The following is a 7087-nucleotide window of genomic DNA, read 5'->3' on the forward strand; positions in this document are numbered from 1 at the left end:
TTGAAAAAAAATGAAAAATAAATGCTGAATGTCCTAATTTTTTTCCCTACAGGGTTGAAAAGTAATGGGGTCAGTATAGGAATTCAGTGCGAATCTACATTGTTTGTAAACAAGGCCATGTGAATGCCCAAAAATGCCGCATGACCCTATGTTTTTATTGTTGCAAAAGATAGGGCTACATTTGTACTTTCATGAATGATATATGAAAGTTTTTAATTTCTTAAGGTAAATCAGGTATAAATTTATTTCCACACATAGATTAGCATTAAAGTCAATGGGAGATTTTTTTACTGAATTTACCCCTATAGGAAAATATGCACTTTTTCACTGTACTTGTCCAAGGCCACACAATAATCACAAAACTCATTTCCTGTAAATGTTAATGTAATGGAAGGATTTTGGAACCATTTGAAGTTGTTTTTTACACAAATTTCTATCTTTAACTGCGGCTATCCAGTATGCACTCAGTGTACTGTGAGAGAAGGATGGAGTATATGGTAAAAATTAGTTTTTGTGTCCAGATTGAAAGAAACAATAGAAATTACACTTGAAAGTTATGATATCAATGAAAGGCATAAATATTCTCCCCATTTACATCACATTTTGCACATATTTCTCCTCATAATGTATAAAATCATATGAAAAAAATGGATTACCTCCCTTTGACATAGTTTTTTTTAAGCTATGTTCCCCATGTTAAGTTGTAGAACAAGTGGTAAATAAGCAATTTTCCAGTATTTTAACACTCGAACAATCTGACCGCATGAAGGTATTCATTTATTTTTACATAACGCATTGCGTTTCTTTATTTAAAAAATATACTAGACAACTTTTCATGATTACATGTCCATCATCTATGAAACAAGTGTTGAAATGTTTGTAATTGGATTTTTTATGTTAAATAATTGCTTTTAAATATTCTAAATTGTTACTTCAATCTCCCAAATGTAAAGTTTGGTCATACCTAATCTTATTTTTTCATATTTGGCACTTTTTTCTACTTCAGTTCTGGCTGTCTAGTTTTGGTGAAGAACCCATCCTGATGTTGGGATAACAGGAATTTCTGCAGAGTGATTGTCAATGACATTTTTTGAAATTTACAAGTAATTAAAACACAGATTTAGTATAATGAAACATAATTGTTGTTTTATTTGGTATGAAACTGCTTACAAAAGCCTTTGAAAAGTCTTTTTGTGGTCTTTTCATGGTATTTAATCAAAAACTTCCATATAAGGAAAAAACTAACTAAGAGTACACCACGACTTTAGTTTCTAGATCTACTTGCAATACTGGTCAAAGCAAACACAGAAAACAATTCATATTTATTAAACATAGTATTTTACACCATTCTTTTAAAAACAGTCAATGCGCAACTTTATATACCAAATATACATTGGCCGCTGTATGGGCTGTAGTATAAATTTTGCTCTATCTTTACAAATTCAGCATTTATGAAGGTTGTATTGAAACTGGAACTTGAAAATTGGATACATTACATGTTTATTACAAAAAAAGTGGGAAAGGAAGTAAAAAAGTCCCTTATAGGGGTAAATTCAGTAAATAAATATACGTCACCAGGGACCGCCCACTTGGGGGAGAGCTTTCTGTCTAAAACTGAAGTCATGTGCTCTTCTGATTGGTAGATAATGTTTGTAATAAATATTTTTTGGTAGATGGATCAAAACTAGAGTTGAAAAAAAAAATGAAAAATAAATGCTGAATGTCCTAATTTTTTTCCCTACAGGGTTGAAAAGTAATGGGGGTCAGTATAGGAATTCAGTGCGAATCTACATTGTTTGTAAACAAGGCCACGTGAATGCCCAAAAATGCCGCATGACCCTATGTTTTTATTGTTGCAAAAGATAGGGCTACATTTGTACTTTCATGAATGATATATGAAAGTTTTTAATTTCTAAAGGTAAATCAGGTATAAATTTATTTCCACACATAGATTAGCATTAAAGTCAATGGGAGATTTTTTACTGAATTTACCCCTACATGTAACATTCTCGAGCGAATTCATGTACCAGAAAGTAAGAAAATCAGTCAAATACATATAAAGCATAATTAAAAAAACAGTATAAATAATTATACTTATATGAGTCAGGAGAAAGAATATTATCAAAATATTTGACATTATAAGTAACAAAAATGAAATCAACATGAATAAAATTATAGCAGTGGCTTCTTCAGATTATGATAACTATAGGCTGTTTATATGTTTTATTCTTTCTTCATCTTATCATAATATTGATAAATTATTACCACGTCTACAATTAAACAAAGAGAGAAAAAAAACTTTCACTGTGTACATTTTGCCTAAAAACGTTTCCGTTTGTTCAAGGATCAGAACTCTTAATATTGTAATATAACTTGGAAAAGGGAGAAACATTTTCCAGGTTTCTGAACATACTGTGAATATATGATTAAAAGTGGAGTATGATAATATGGCGTCAATCAAAATCAATATTTCATAGAAAAACAGACAACACCACCATAGCCAAACAGTAAATTGACAAAAAGATATACAATACAGAAAAAGAAATAAATTATTGAACAAAAAACTATAGTAACAACACAAGCCACAAAATTCGGGATCGGAATCAACTACGCCGGAAGGGTAAAAAATTATTGTTTACTGGTGAAATTGTCGAGATGATTGATCATGACAATTACATTTTCAATTTTATAGGTTGCATTCGATTTCGTTACAACCGGCGTTGAAGGGATCGAGCATCAATTTTATACTTTTTGTAGTAAACAGTTTTCATATGCTTTGAATAATCTGTCAACTTAACAGAAACGACCACTAACTATTATAGTTCTATCCACGTTCTCGTTAAGACACCAACACTTTCAGTTTGCTGTATGATGGATGATCTTTATGGGTTTTTGTTGAAATCATTATATCAAATTCCTTCTTATTAAACCTTTTATCTGTGTATCTACCATTTTTGAATTCGATACATCTTAAAGTTGAAAATTCAGAAACCTCGAAGAGATTTTTATAAGATGATGTAATCCCCACAATATACTTTTGATATAAATTGAGAATAACAAAGAACCAAACATCTATCCTTGTGTAAAACCAGCATTAATATCATTCCTGGAAGACTCTTATATATTCATAAGAATCAATTATGCACGGTCGTCTAAATAGTTTTCAGCAAAATAAAACGATTCTCTGTGATATCCATAAATGATTAAAAGAAGGAAATAAAAAGAATAAACATGAAATCAAAGTGGACTGAAAAATGGAGAATACATATCAAAATGGAAAAATGTGAAGTCTACCTATTTTCCAAGAAAGAACCTTTGTATGGCACAGAAGACCATTAACGTAAAACCTTTCAAATAAAATACAGCCATACACCAACAGTAATGTGTAATTCTGGATAAACAAATTAAGTTTGACATACACACAGAACAAGTACAGCAAATATTGCCATACATTTGAAAAAGGAAATATACGGCCCGAGGAAATTTTCAAGACTATCAGAACACTGAAATAGGGAGAATTTTGTCAGGATTACGAGCATGCTACAACTTTCTAAATAAGTACCACCATAGCTTTAGGCTTATTTCTAACCCCATATTACGACTGTGACGAAAAAAAAAAAGAAACACTTCCCATTCAACTATGTTAGATACCAATATGAACGAACAGAAATGACACGTTAGTAGGAGACATGTAACATCCAGGCAGACATTGCAATACTGCTAACACCAACAGGAAAAAGAGACACACGAAAGAACAGCATCTATTATTTTAGAATATTTACAGAGTACGGGGCGACTTTTGGAAATAGTTAAATATAAATCCAGATTGTGCGACTAAAAGAATACCCAACTCGTGATATACTTCTTATAGAAAAAAGTATCAGATGAAACAATTAGCACACGTGACAACTTGCGTGAATTGATGTTTTGACCTGAGGCTAATAACATGGGAATTCTGTTTGACATGTACAAGAAACGAGGCTGAAATCTCGAAAAGTATTATAAAAAGATATGCTTTGACACATCCTTTAAAAGTTTTACTTATTACACTTAACAATTGAATTGACCGATAATACTAAAAAAAAATTTCTTTTATACATACATTTTCAAGTAAGGGATTACACATGGATAACAAACTACAATGATTTTGTATTTTATGCCATGAATACTATGTTACTATCCATATGAAGGTTTTGTAAATAAACTGATCATAGATACCAGGATTAAATTTTGTACATCAGGCGCGATTTATCGTCCACAAAAGACTCATCAGTGACGCTTGAATAAAAAGGTATGTAAAAAGGCCAACTAAACTACGAAGTTGAAAAGCAATAAGGTCCCAAATTCCGAAAGGATTAGCCAAATACGGTCAATGTATTCTATTCCTGGTGAAGGTAATTTAGAAAATTATAGGTTTGTAAACAGTTAGTTTATAAATGTGACCATACCAATGATAATTCAGGTCAACAAAGAAGTGGTGACAACTTGGGTGGTGATACCTCCAAGGAGGAAACCTCTACCAGCAATGACATCGACCCAGTATTGTAAATAAACTCATCATTGATACTAAGATTAAAATTTGGACGCCATACGCACGTTTCATCTACAAAAAAAATCATCCGTGACATTTGAATAAAAAATGTATAAAAGGCCATAGTATTGAGTTCCATAGATTCGTTTAAATATCTGAAACAATTTTCAATTGTTGGGCTGATACCGTTAGTACTAGAGGCTTTATCAACATTGACTAATTAATTAACTTTTGTCATTCACCTCATGTTTCTAAGAGATCAAAATGTCATTTTAGATGGAGGGAGTTATTAACTATATGCAGGAGTGAACACATGCTCCTTCTCATCAAAATATTGACTCTGAGGCAAAAAATGTTTTAGGTTTCTCAATTATTTAAAAATAAATACGTTATTTATGAGATTCAACTAATTGAGATGCTGCTATCTACCAAAATCATTTTCCCAATTTAAAAGGGACTGTCCGTCACAGTTAAGATAATCTGATTATTGCTTTGAGATTTAAGTCCATACTCAAACTTGCTGACCAGTGCTCTCAGTTGAGTTCACCCACGAAATATGTTTAGGTTTGTTGTTTAATATTTTCAACTGTTTTAATTATTTGACAATTTGCTTGAGTTGGAAGACCTTTGTAAGTCAGCCTTTGTTTATTTTAAAACATTTTTTAACCAGGGATTTGCAAGCTTGACATATTGCACATATATTTGTTCATGCATGTCTACTCTATAAATGTGTCGTTTTAGTGTAGTTGGGTGGAGGTCTGGTCTCCATTTATTAATACAACTGTTATCAACTATAAACATATCAATAACACTAAAATATGTGTTCTGCTTGCTTCATGTATGTTTTGTTTAATGGAGTTTCTTTGATATCCGCTTTTTTATATTCTAATCGTTTATTTCATATGTCTGCAATGTTCATTCACGGTTTTCATGCACTATTTATAGAGTGTTATTTTGGTGTGATCGTTGAAAAGAAAAGGAAGGGGAAATCTCTATCTTATCAAGTGATTCCATGTATACACATGAATATATATATTTATAAAATGTAGCGCAAATACAGTCTCGGAGTTCTTTCGATCGAATAAAACCATTTTAAGTAGCAATTCAATACATCTTGAGTTATAAATTTCGGATAGCTGTCAGTTTGTCTCGTAATTTAACTTAGGTTTTCTGATAATACCCCTAAAGACAAACATATATCAGCTTTCGTATTGATTTATCATTGGAAAAGTAACACGAAAAGCTGTCCAGAGAAATCACACTTCAAAATACCATAATTACTTTTTTTCCCTTCTTAATGGGCAGGTAGTTGTCAAGTAAGTACAGTTGTGTCACTGTAGTATGAAAAGTGTTAAGTAAATGTATTACCAGATAATGTTCCACATATATACATTATGTATATGTGGGTGTGTTTATGGTTCTGGTGCTTATTTGTTGTGTTTGAATAAAAGTAAAAATACAAATGAATATAGGATAATTAAAGGCTTTCCTTTTTTCAAAATTACATTTGCTGATGATTAAGGTTTGAATGAACTCAAACAAAGAGAAACTTCAATATATATCTGCATCATCTATTAAAGTAAAATTATAAAATATTAGTGCAGCGTCAGTTGTAAAGACTAATAATAAAAAAGTGATATCTGTATAAAGTCTATATACGTGTAAATGCAATTCGATAAACTACCGTTCTCAAATTAGTATTTCGTTTTTACTGGCTATCATGAATCTGTTAATAGTGAGGTGCCACATAATCATGTTTATTAGAATTACATTATCTTTCTAATCTGCACCTTTGGACAGTAAGAATTCAAAGTCGTAGTGTCCTAGAACTACAATAAGGAGTAACAAATAATAATGGGTGAGATCATCTGAATATGCAAACAAGAATTAATAATTGATATCTATGTTGAATAGAGAACCAGCCATATAAGTCACTTTGCATTAAATAAAATGGAATTTAGCAAAGTGTAAAAAAGTTAATAATGGTTTTTTTTCACACATAGATTGGGGGGAAAAGCTTATCTTTTATTCAGGGTTAATTTGTTTTTGTTTTTTCACATCCTCGGGTCGATGCCCCTGTTGAGAGAGTTTCGTTCCCTTATGTATCACCAGCCCACTACACATAACCGCTATAACATGCAGTATCATTTAGACGGTCAATTACTGTAAAACTGAATACTAATAAAATGTTGCAGTTTTTTAAACCCTGAATGATAACTATCCTAATTCAAGGGGATGTATGGTCGTATTTGGAACAACCTTTTGAATGTATATCTTTCTGTAATTATATATATTTATCTGTCTTTCATCTGATTTGATTTGAACTCAACTGATATTATTTTGTAACGGAAACGCACGTCTGAAGAACTCAAACGGCAGCCTTTGTCCAGTTTTTAAATTAAAAGTGATAACATAAATTTCTCATAATTATTGTTATTTTTCGATAAAAAGGGGATATGGGATGAATACTGTTGACATATTATATAAACTTTTACCGATGTATTAGAAAAAAATCCTTAGAAAAAAATCCTTCAATTTTATGAAAGTGAATAATAT

The sequence above is a fragment of the Mytilus galloprovincialis genome, chromosome 3 (assembly GCF_965363235.1).
Source record: "Mytilus galloprovincialis chromosome 3, xbMytGall1.hap1.1, whole genome shotgun sequence".
NCBI lineage: Eukaryota > Metazoa > Mollusca > Bivalvia > Mytilida > Mytilidae > Mytilus > Mytilus galloprovincialis.